Here is a 12,595-nt window from a genome sequence, read left to right on the forward strand (position 1 = left end):
CTTGAACACATTAAACATTTGCAATTAACTATCAATTTTAATGAACAAATTTAAATAATGAGCTACTTATATAGCCAGGGCTACATTTGTATATATTAGCCGGGCATCAGTGTGTGGACAGCAAAGAAAGAGTTTCATTGCACAGAGAAATGCTTTTCCGAGAAGCTTCTTCAGTTCTAAGGGTCAATGGTGGGCCCCACCCTATCAATAGGGTGGGGCGATGAGCTCACCCGAAACCCTGGCTGATAGTGTCCCACACCCGTTTTCACACCTTGGCTCATGTGATTAGGTAGAGGATTAGGTAGAAAAAACATGGTAAACTTATTACTTAGATCTTCCTGCTTGTTGGTAACACATCAGTAACATATTCATGTTTGTACTTATTGTAGGGTCTTTACCTTACAATATAAAGCACCTTGGGGTGACTGGTGTTGGGATTTGGTGCTACATGAATAAAACTGAACCTGAAATGTCTAATCTTCTTCTAGACAGCATGAAGACTTCATCTGTACCTCTGCTCATTGGTGATTCAGCCATTCATTTATTCATTCTTTCATTTCAGCTTCAACAAACAATCAAGGGAGAAACACAGATTTACAGAAGAGACGACATAAAGACTCTCATCAGCAGTCTAAGTCAAAATGACTTTCAAATACAAACAGCAGGACTGGACTCTACCCCAGCCATCAGGGCCGGATTCCCTGGACAGGTCGCGAGAGAGACATACAACCATTAAGGACTATGGACAATTTAGAGTAGCTAATACCCTAACATTCATACGTCTGGACTGTGGGGAGAAACTTAATCAAACAGTGGTATCACGTTGCTTGATTATAATATTACTGTCTAATTTGTCTCTTCTATGCTGATAAATATAGGATTGACTCTTGGGACTGATCTGGATTTGAAAGGGTCAGATTATCAAGAGATAATCAGCAACTAGTGCACCAATGGAAGAAATCAGTCCTACATATTTATTTAGTATGCAGATTGAAAACACTCCAAGGTTCCTCGCAGTGTTACTGGAGGTCAAGGTAATGCCATCCAGAGTAAGAATCTGGTTAAATACTATATTTCTAAGAGTTTCAAAGGTGACCCTGTGACTCTGGTGACAGCTCCTGAACAGTTTCAGTGATGTAATGCTTCACTTCCTGCTTTCTCTCCAGTTCGTTCCCCACCAGAGGAGTGATATTCCACATTCCTGCAGCACTCAGAGTCAGCAGTGAGTGGTGGGCACACAGAGAGGTGGATCCATGTTATCTATTGACTAATGAGCTCATTATAAACAGAAATAATGTCACTGATGATGTTGTGTGTGCTGCACTCTGAAACTCATTCTTTCCTATCGCTCTCACCGGGCAGTAACGGTTTCTCACTACATGGAGCAAAGTGCAGGGTGATATACAGGTGACACATATTCCAGAGACCAGTAAAAACAAAGCTTCTAAGTTCAACCACAACATGAATGAAAATATGGAAGAAAAGAAAAAAAAAGGTTTTTTTAAATCTGAGTTTTTCCTTCCCACTGTTGCCAGAGCACTTCCTCATAGAGGGTAATATGATTGTTTGGTGTCTCTGTATTATTATTATTTGTTTTTCCAAAGACATCATCTCAGCCCCCAAAACAGCTGATGAGAGTTACACACCCACACACATCCATCAAGTAAACAGTGGTTTAGCACATGTCCATGGTTGGAAGGTTAGAACAGAGCTTGAAAAATAATACAAGGACCAAACTGAACGGACAGTTTCACATCTGGTTTTGGATCTATGAGGAAGCTCATGTGCAACAATATTATTTTTCTGCACTTTTCTGTCTCTTGGTGAAACTCTGCAATTGAGTGGAAGAGACGTGTTTATAGTGGAAAGTAGACACACCTCAGGAAAAGGAGTGGGGACTCCCAGCAGCTGACAACTGAAACCGAGGTGCCCCTCTGATGATATTGACTTTGATATTTTCTCTGTAGAGTGTGTGCAAAAGGGAGAAGCTCTTGAAGTTTGTACAGAGAGCTGCACAGAGATATCCACAGGCAGGAAGGATTTCCTGTGTCATTCAGTGGTGCATTATGGGTCATCTCAGTCTCCTCAGTGCTCCTGTGATTAGCCATCACATCATGGAGTGGATGGAGGTACTGTTCAGCATTGTCCTTATCTTGGACAACATCCGCCTCTCAGACACCACCCTAAGGTAGCCCAGCTCCAACCCCACAACATTACTGGCCTTGTGGATCACTTTATTTAGTCTGTTGGCATCTGCGTGTCAGGATGCTGGGTATTATGTCTCTCTCTCTCTCACTCCCTCTCCCCCACTGCATCTTAGGTCTGCGTTTCAGTGTTTCCTGTTTTATTTTGACAGTCTTGCGTCCCGACCTCGCTTGGCTCTCCGGGGTCCCTGCAGACATCCTGCTCCTTCTTCTACTGTCCCACCGGTATCCAGCCCGGCTCAGCTGAGGGGTGCCTGTAGCCAGCCTCCTCGCTCCTCCTTCAGCCTCCTGCCACACCCTCAGCCTCCTGCCACACCCTCAGCCTCCTGAAGCTGTGATCTCTGCACAGCAGCCACAGCTTGAATCTGCAGCTCCGTCTGAGCATCTGACACCTTACCCACAGTAACTTTGTTTTTTTCCTCTGGACTTTTTCTCTGTGTGACTGTGTTGACCCTGTAACTCAGTGCAACCTCCATGAACTGGTTGAGCCAGCTGTGAGTACAAGAAAACAATTATTAGAATATAATGTGTTAAATTTGCTTAGATGAGAGGGTCCAGCAGTAGATCAGAGGAACAGGGAAGGATTTGTCTGTTTTAGTTTGGTTTAGCTGTAGGCTTGAGAGTGTGTGTAATTGTGTAGAGGGAGAGGAATTTATGGACACTGGGGATCTGCTGTCATAAAGGAGACAGGAAGCTACAGTTGGGGATGCTGATGCTGATGCTTTAACCTGAATTTAATAAACACTCATAATTGTCATAACTTAAAAGTAGGTTTGCAGGAGACTCTCCACATGCTTATCTGTACATGTAACACAAGAGGCCAACGGCCCAGTGGATGCAGAGTGGGGGTCTCAGTGTTTAATATGTTAACTGTGTTTTGTATGTTTTCTAAAGGAATTTGGTGTAGCTTGGGTGAGGAGATTACTTTTATGACCGGCAGGAAGTCACAGATACAGAGACACACACACACACACACACACACACACACACACACAAAGTGCTTTGACTGTTACACTCACACACCCACATGCACACTCACTCACGTGCACTCACATAGACACACAGGTACGCACACACAGGCACTCACGTGCTCGCACACACAAACACAGAGTTTGCAACACACCATGCGGGTTTTATGATGGGCTCGCTTCTATAAAACTGGTTGTAACAGACAAAGCAGTGAAGATCTGCAGAGGGACACCGGCCTTGCACGTCTCCCCTTCTAGAAGATGCATGCGTAACTGAAGATGAATAAAGGTTTTGTGAAATGACTACTGAGTCCGGTGCATCTCTGGATGCCCGAAGAATAAAAAAGAACTGGGGTGAAACTGCTTTACTCAACACAGCAAATCTAAATAAGACGTCCTTTTGTGCTCCTGAACTGACTGAAAATAAGACTGTGTGGGGACTCAGTACATGAACCTGCCTCTCAAAAGACTGTTTGTAGCGATGAACTTCCTAATACTGTTTCATGACATAGAGACTCCAGCGACACTTAAAATAATAGGAAACAACTTTATTAATAGACTGATGCGTTTCAGCTTGAGGGGATCAGGGACCCTGATGAAGGCGTTGTTACATCTTTGTCTTCTCCGTGCACCTTGGAAGTTGGTGAAGTTTTGCCAGAAATATTTGTTGCTATCAATAAGATTGTTTCATGGGCAGCATTTCCTAAGACGGCTTTTTGTGCTTTGACAGAGACTTTCAATGCTTCTCAGTCAGGATGGGTTTCTGTAGAAGTTCAGCCTGAAACAATCAGCAGTGTGAGTTAATCAGCTCAGTCAAAAAAGGGTATATCTCCTGTGCTAGCTCACTCTGGGTCTAGTAATTCTACTCCTGCCTCCCCAAAGGTTTTCACTACCCCACTGAACAAAAATTCCGAGCTGACCCCACGGTTGGCCTCCAGAATTGCTCCATTGCCCCTGCTGGCTCTGCTGTTGGCCCCCTGTGCTCCTTCTCCTGTGCCGTTGACCTCCCAGTCGACACCTGGAACTGCTTTGTTTCTGTTGCTGGTCACTGAGCCGGCCACCAGATCTGCTTCTTGTGAACTGTTTCCCCTCTGGACTCATGACCATCCACCTAAATGGCTATGTTTAGGACTTTTTCTTTTTCTCCTACACTCAGATGATGTGGTTCTGTTGGCTTCATTGGGTGGTGGTCTCCAGCTCACACTGGAGCGATTTGCAGCTGAGTGTGAAGCAGCGTTAATGAGAATCAGCACCTCCAAGTCTGAAGCCATGGTCCTCAGCTGGAAAAGGGTGAAGTGCCCACTCCAAGTGGAGGAGTTTAAGTATCTCAGGGTCTTGTTCACGAGTGAGGAGAGAAGGGAGATCGACAGACAGATTGGTGCTGCAGTGATGTGGACGCAGTGATACCAGTCCATCGTGGCGTAGAGAGGGCTGAGTGTAAAAGCGAAGCTCTCAATTTATTGGTCGATCTATATCCCTACCCTCACCAAGGGTGACGAGCTGTGAGTAGAGACCGACAGAACGAGACTGTGAAGAACCAGAAATGAGCTTTCTCCGAAGAATGGTTGGCGTCTCTCTTAGAGATAGGGTGAGGAGTTTGGCCATTCAAGAGGGGCTTAGGGTAGCAATTTCCTGCTTAGGCTGCTGCCCCTCAACAGATGTGGAAGAAAATGGATGGATGGATGTTTTTTGTATAAAATCATTTGTAGACCTTGATAGTTTTCTTTTCTTTTTTGCTACTGCTTTTATTGTGCTAACTGGAGCTCACTTGGCCAGACAAGATTGTGCCTGTGTTTGGCTTTGCTGCTGCTGCTACTCATTTTATTGGCTCTCAGAGTGAAATGCAAATGATTGTACATGCTTTCATTTATCCCACTTTGATTATTATGATTCATTCAATAATCAGAATGCTGCAGTGAGGCTTCTCCACAGCACTCTAACAGGTCCCATGTGAGAACCATTTTGTCTGCCTTATACTGCCGCCTTAAAAAGTGAAGGTTTCAAGTTAAAATTTAGGCATTTTCAGAGCCTTCGGATGCTTCCCTATATCAGTGAACCACTTCAGTCATACACAGCATCTAGATCTCTGAGACCAATGCTTGTTGTCTACATTAGTCCACACTGTAAAAAAATATTCCGTAGAAAAACGGAAAATGTCCTGGTAATTTTCTGCCAGTACATTTTCTGTTTTTTTACGGAAGTTTGACGGACTTTTCTGTAAATGATAAAACGGAAAATTCTGTAGATTTACAGTATACTCTCTGTACTATTTACGGACATTTCCTTCAGCTATAAAACGGAAAATTCCGTTTATTCACAGTATATTTTCTGTATCATTAACTGATATTTTCCGTTAATAGAAAAATTGAAATTTCTGTTTATATTACTATTTCCAAGCACTTCTTTTCACTGTAACTCATTAAATATAGTTCTTTATATCCTTAAACATACATTTCTATGCAATTACAACCTAGTACACCATGTAATCAAAAATTCATAAATTAAAACTTAAATTAATTTGTGCTTCGTACACAACAACATTGGTACAATTAATGTTAAATATTCTTTTATTCTCCTTAACTCAAACACTATACTAAAATATAACGACAGCATCCATCTTGTCATAAAACGACTAAACAGCTGATACATGAACAAAATAACTCACAAGCTTTCAAATTTGAGCATTTTTATTTCCTTGAAATCAGGTTGCCCTCATGTAGATGTGTTTATTTACATTCATTCAAGTGGCTACCAAGTGTTTTCTTCAAACAGGACACCTGACAAACAAAAAATGTCATATTTAACGATATGTTCACATTTAATAATATCCAGAGTACCTTTTAGTTAGAATCACTGCCTTGTGGTAGTTTTGCCTCAGCCAAATGGTTAAGGTGTGGTTTACATCCATGTCTGTCCACTTATGATACAGTATACACATGTAGTCAGTTATAGCCAAACACCTTTGATTACTGAATTGCATTCACTTCATTAATGAAGTGAATGTAATTCACATTTGTGTGAACATTTGTCTGAGATTAACTCTTTGGGCTCTTTACCTTACAATATAACATACTTGAGTCAAAATTTGTTGACTGTTTAAGTGGTGCCACATGAATAAAACTGAACAGATCTAAAGAAGATGTTCCTGAACTTTGGGTTTATTCGAACAGGACGGATGGATAACCACAGGACTTTTCCCATATGATAACTACAACACAAAATAAATTAAGACAGATTACTGTCCCAAACGTAAAGATAAAAGTGTATTTACTGGACTTGTTTTGTCAGTGAGGAGCAAAGTACAATTAGAAGTGATTGTTCTGATGAAGAGTTAAACTGTAAACAGCAGCGTAGTGAATAAGGACCTGTGTCCACGAATCCTCAGCAGTGACAACACTTAAACATCATAGTTCAAAATCCTTAATGCACACCTTTCTCTCCACGGTGTTCAAATGCCCTTAGCTGTTTAAGTAGAGGAAAAAGTCTGACATATTTCATGACCATTAAATGTTAGACAAGGCTCTGAAAACGAGGTTACGGTTACAAACAAAAACCTCTGCTTGTGCGCACACACCCTAAATCACAACAAATAAGACAATAGTAAGACAAATTACTACAAAGTCTTGTTACCACTCTTCATATACCAGTGTGACAAAGTCCTGAATGCAGCCTGCATGTTAGTACATCAAGGTCCATCTGAGCTTTAAATAAAATAGACTCAGCTTTTCCTTGGATTTTGAGAGTTGCTCAGTTCATACAGGAACTGCAGCAGTCGGGGTTAACGTGTCGCTGTGTTGCTCCTCCATGTCAGCCATTGAGACTAGTCGCAATTTATTCTGAGGAAAAAAAGAGAAACAACAAGACATTTTTAAAAAGTTTGTATTTTTATAATTTTTTTTACCTAGAACATAAACAACATAAACAAAAAAAGGATTAGGGCCGTGCGATATGACGATATATATCAGATGACGATATAAAAATGTCTATTGTTTCATATTATACACTATTGTTTGTTTTGTGGTGTTGCAAAATAAACTGTTTACGGCAATATTTTTTTCATGATTTTGATGGTCACTGTAGTGGCTATATTATTTCTTAAAGTTCTCTTTCTCTTATACCTACAATAACCACACTATGGACGGACAAGTGACTGTTTTTACGCGTACTTTCGTTACCAACAATGACGGTAAAACCATTGCGTGGCTCTGCCGTCCGCTTGTTTATTTTCCACATAAACCTTTCACAATAAAGCTCAAGTTTCTGTTGAGACTTTTCAAAATAACTTATTAAATATAGTTCTTTATATCCTTAAACGTACATTTCTATGCAATTACAACCGAATACACCATGTGCTCAAAAATTCATAAATTAAAACTTAAATTAATTTGTGCTTTGTACACAACAACATTGGTACAATTAATGTTAAATATTGAAGGCACAGAGAATACCAGCATGGCCAGCAAGGATGAGGCAGAACCAGCTAGCTCCATCAGAAGGACCAGTCAAAAGAAATCGAGGACCTTATTGTTAAACGAGGGGCTACCTCTGTAGCATGGACATGGTTTGGTTATGAAAAGTCTGACACGCCGCAGAAAACTGTACTATGTAAATTATGCCACAAACTGGTCCCCACCACCACTCAAACACGACAAACCTCTTTAACCACCTACACAAGAATCACATGAAAGAGTTTACGAATGAAAAGCAAAAAAGAGCCGTCAGGTGCTCAAAATAATCCTTAGACTCAAACGTTAGAACAGGCTTTTCCTCGCAGCACGCCGTGTAATAAATACTCAGAAAGAAAATGGCGGCTGTTTAAACTCATGTCTAAAAATGTGTAGTTTCATGCATCGGTCAAAACACTCGACTCCAGGTACACGATGCCCAACTGAAAACATTTCACATAAGTCGAGTTGCCCAAGAATCACAGAATTTACAGAAAATGCACTATTTTGTGATATATATCGTTATCAGGAGAGATATGTCTTATATTGGGATGTGAGATTTTGGTCATATCACACAGCCCTACAAAGGATTATAATTCATGTAGAGTTGCATACACATAACACCATTCTGTTGCAACAAAAGCAGTTTATAATTAAAGTAACATACATACCTTGAAAAACTAAATCAACCACAACATTAAACTCACCTTGTTTCTGTAGAGAAGGTGATCAGGGTTTTTCATTTCCTGAGACCAGCTGCTCTGGATCATCACCAGCTTGTATCTTCATCTTTTTTTTCACTCGGGGAAGTCCTTCCTTTTCTTGGCCATTGCTCTGCACTGGAAAACCAAAGTGTGTGATCAAAGGTGAAATAAGGGATATTTTTCCACTGCAGGACTTAGAGTGCTTCAAGTAGTGATAGCTGTTGATCCATTTCTCAAATAATCTGTAAGGATCTGGATTTTTAAGAAAGATTAAAAATATCTCTGCTTATATTTGGCTAAAAGCTTGATATAGACAAGGCATATAAAGCCCCTGCACACCAGCACTGCGCTTACATTATAGTTCAATCAAGAAATAGCTATTATTGATTTATTATTGAATAATTTTTAGTATTTAATAACATTAGCACAGTGGGGTGACAAAAATATTCCACATACTAGAAATGCTGCTCAGCATTTCATAAATTACATTTTCAACAAATGTTGGAGTAAAAACACAGTTACAGGGAAAATGTGTCTGTCTGTAAATATTAACTAAACATTTCTATGTGCTACAAAATAGACATAATTGTAAATGTGCTGAGGTGAAACTATACTTTCAATAATATTACCACTACAGTCTGTTAACCACCGAAATAATCTATGCTGGTCAGCTAGCTAAAAGTCTTTACTTTAGCAGCCCAAATCAGAGGCTAACATTAGCATTTGCTTGCGTCAGCCGGGAAGGTCTGAGGCTTAAACTAGGGTTAGTGTAACTTTGCCTGAAATCCTTTAAAGTGTACAGTAGAGCCAACTGTAAAACACAGGTATTGATACAGTACTTATTAGAGTCCTAGAATAATTTCTACAACCATGAAGTTCTCACTTTCCCCAGTTATCCACATCGCTGACTTTCGCTAATTAGCTAGTTAGCAGTCACAGCTGTGTAATACCCAGAGAGACACAGACAGCTAACTATAATATTTATGAAAACTGGTTCAGCCACTGAAGGGCAAAACTGGTGGTATCACAGTAAAAATTATTTTAACATTAACTAAAATAAAGCTTAAGTCATGTTAAACCTAAATCACAATTATTTTAAAAAATGAGTCAGCAAAATATTCCTGACTTGTCTGGAGACAGCCGAAACCAGTTAACAAATAAATTAACAATTCTTTCTAATTAAAAACGCGGAGTCTTTTGAAAAACATTATTTTAATAAACGAAACATGAGTTTTAATACTTACCACAGAAATTTGAAGGCAGTTTCTCCAACTTCAGAGTCCAAAATCCAGATGAAGCCTGAAAGAAGCCTAATGGCTGCTCTTGCGCTTACTTTTCCCTCCTTTTCGGGTTCTTTTTCCCACAATGCATTGCAGTAGTTGAGAAATACAGAAAAATACCTGTAAATGACTAATACGGAAAATTCCTTCACGTTTATACAGTAGATTGTACTGTATTTTTACGGATTTTTTTTACAGTGCAGGTTAAAGACCAAAGGAGTGCTTTCAAGGTTATGGCATCAAAGCTGTGGATCTCACTTCCACTGGAACTAAGATGTGTGGATCCTGTTGATATCTTTAAAAAGAAACTAAGGACCCACCTGTACAGGGGTAAAGGAGCTGGCATAAAGTTGTGCCTGAGAAAACAGGGACTCATCTGGCTCTCATCTGTGTTACTCTGATGAGTTCAGCTCAGCTTTTTCAGTTTCCTTTATTTTTTTATACTCTTCATTTTGCCTCCACTGTGAGGCTCCTTGTTGGGTCTGTGTTTCCACATGCCCCGCTAGTTTAGAGACGTATTCCTCATGAAGAACAAAAACAAGACAGAACATCTTCAAACTTTTTTTTACTCGCTAACGAGGGAAGTTTGGGTCAGAACCAGCTCTTGGAGCTCACGCTCCTCACCTGTCTCCAAACCCAAATCCTTCAAAGAGCAGCTTCCCTCGTAGCTTTTTATTGACAAACTGTTACAACATCACAGCACAAGCACCTCCCTCCGTAAAACCCCCCAATGGTGCACAACACAGTGAAGCCATTCAAAGGGCAGGAAGCTGACCAAACATGTGTCTGTGATCAAACCTCCCCCAGCACAGAGTGGCTGGAGAGGTGGTCAGAGACAAAGGAATGTCTTGATCCTATAGATTGAACTAAGACTTTACAAATTTAAGAAGCACAATGACACATTCAACAATTAGACTTAACACTCCTGTTGGTGCTGTTTACATTAAGCTGCTGTTTGCTGAAGCATCAGTTGATTAAGAGGTAGCATGTGACATCATTCCACAACATCTGTGACAAATCGAGTCATTTTATCTTTCTTTTGAAGAGAAATCCCACTTATATATATATTGAAGTATTTGTACTTTGTTACTTCCCACCTCTGGTAAGAGCACATTACTCAGACGAAGGTATAGTAGTATATGAAAGTATTTGAATATAAAACAAGCTTAAACTTAAAGAACATAAAATGCTGTTAATTTAATATAAAATATGTGTCTGAAAAAGCATTGCAGGAAACCCCGTTCATTTACTGAGATCAACAGCAGACTTTCCAGTGTAAGACTTCATAAATATGTGAAAATGAGCTGACTCTGGATCAGCTTCTATACAATCATGGACTGTAAAACAGAGGTAGGAGCCACCCTCTCTCTGCTGCACTGTGTGGGCTCAACTCACATACAGCAAACCTGCACTGATGCGCTGTTTTGAGATGTGAGAGATTTGAGACGTTTAGCACAAATCTTGTGTAGTTAGTGTGTAGTTAGTGTGTAGTGTAGTCAGTAGTTTTGTTGTGTGTGTCAGAACAATGAGGCGACTGCTGAGTGTTACAGGTGTTACAGCAGTGATACATCTGCTGTTGTCAGGCCTGCAGGTATCAGGCTGTTGTTCTCCTTCATCTCATAGTGGACAGAAATTATTTTTTGGAGTGGCACAAATAATTTGTGTGGCATCAGATTTGATGCAGAACAGCTGATTGTTCTGTAAATAGTTTGAAATGTTTATTTAAAAAAATGCCTTGGCTGCATTTTTAGGTAAACAGCTGCAAAAAACTTTGTTTGCATAACTCAGTAACTTTTTTGAGCAAGTAACTACAGTGGAACCCCGACTTACAAATACCCCGTTTCATGAAAAATTCAAGTTACGAAGACACTGAACGGCAATATTTCTGCCCGTGTTATGGCAAAATGCCCGAGTAATGAAATCCGCTGGCTCTGATTGGCTGAGCCTACAATGCCCACAATGCCTTCCGAATCATGTGACAACCTTGGCTTCCGTACTTGCGCTTCGCTGTTCCACTCCTGCTCAGGGAGTTTGTGTGTGATAGGTTTGTAGCTTGAACCTATTCGCTGGAACGTTGAAGACAATATAATTACACATCAAAGCAAGACACGAAGTAGGCAAAGTTCTTCATGTTTCTCGTGCACGGGAGAGAACCGGACAAACGCCGTTCCTTCGCTTGACCCCAGTTGCTCTCGTCCGCTCCCCCGTAACACTGCTCTTTTATTGAGGTTACATGAATATGCATAGGTTCATTAACATATGACGTCTACATACAAACAAAGAGTACCTTGCCTGTGCGTTGTGTAAGTGTGTGTGTGTGTGTGTGTGGGGTCAGAGTGTGACCCCATAAATGACTTCCCTAAACCTGCTGGTCTGGAAGTCCAGCAGTTCATCAAACCAAAAGGCACTTAGACTAAAACAGATATAGCCACGTTTATCCTACCATAAAACAACAAGACAAGGTACGGCCTCTCCCCATGCTCCCAGGATGTAGGTGTGCACACAAAGTTTGCAGACTATTAAGGATCAAACCTCTACCAATCTAAAACTAATTATAAAACTCTAAGCATATATAAGTAGATATTTCTAAGCATAAATGAATATCAACAATACAAAACCTAACAGTGTGTTCGCTCAGACACATGAAAAAGTAGAGGGAACACTGGTTGGAGAATAGCTGACTCTCAGTCTTTAGACATCCAAAGTCTTAATAAACATGTCCATCAAAGCCTCATCAGGAACTTTTGATCCCACATTCTACCAGGTTAACAAAGACTGACACTAAACACATTTACTATGTGCTGTAATGTTACTTTAGTTATTTCCCAACTAATAAAATTACTGCAGTTTTGCAATCTTGACATTATCTAAAATGTTGTTTTTGAATTCAGTTTTTAGTTTAGATTTATTCCAATACAACCAGCAGCTCTTCACTCCTGTTTTCAGTCACTGTGGACAAACAGCTGTTACACTCTGACACTGAGAGTCACTGAT

This window comes from Perissodus microlepis, chromosome 3 (genome assembly GCF_051167445.1).
Source record: "Perissodus microlepis isolate ML-2025 ecotype Zambia chromosome 3, ASM5116744v1, whole genome shotgun sequence".
In the NCBI taxonomy this organism is placed as follows: domain Eukaryota; kingdom Metazoa; phylum Chordata; class Actinopteri; order Cichliformes; family Cichlidae; genus Perissodus; species Perissodus microlepis.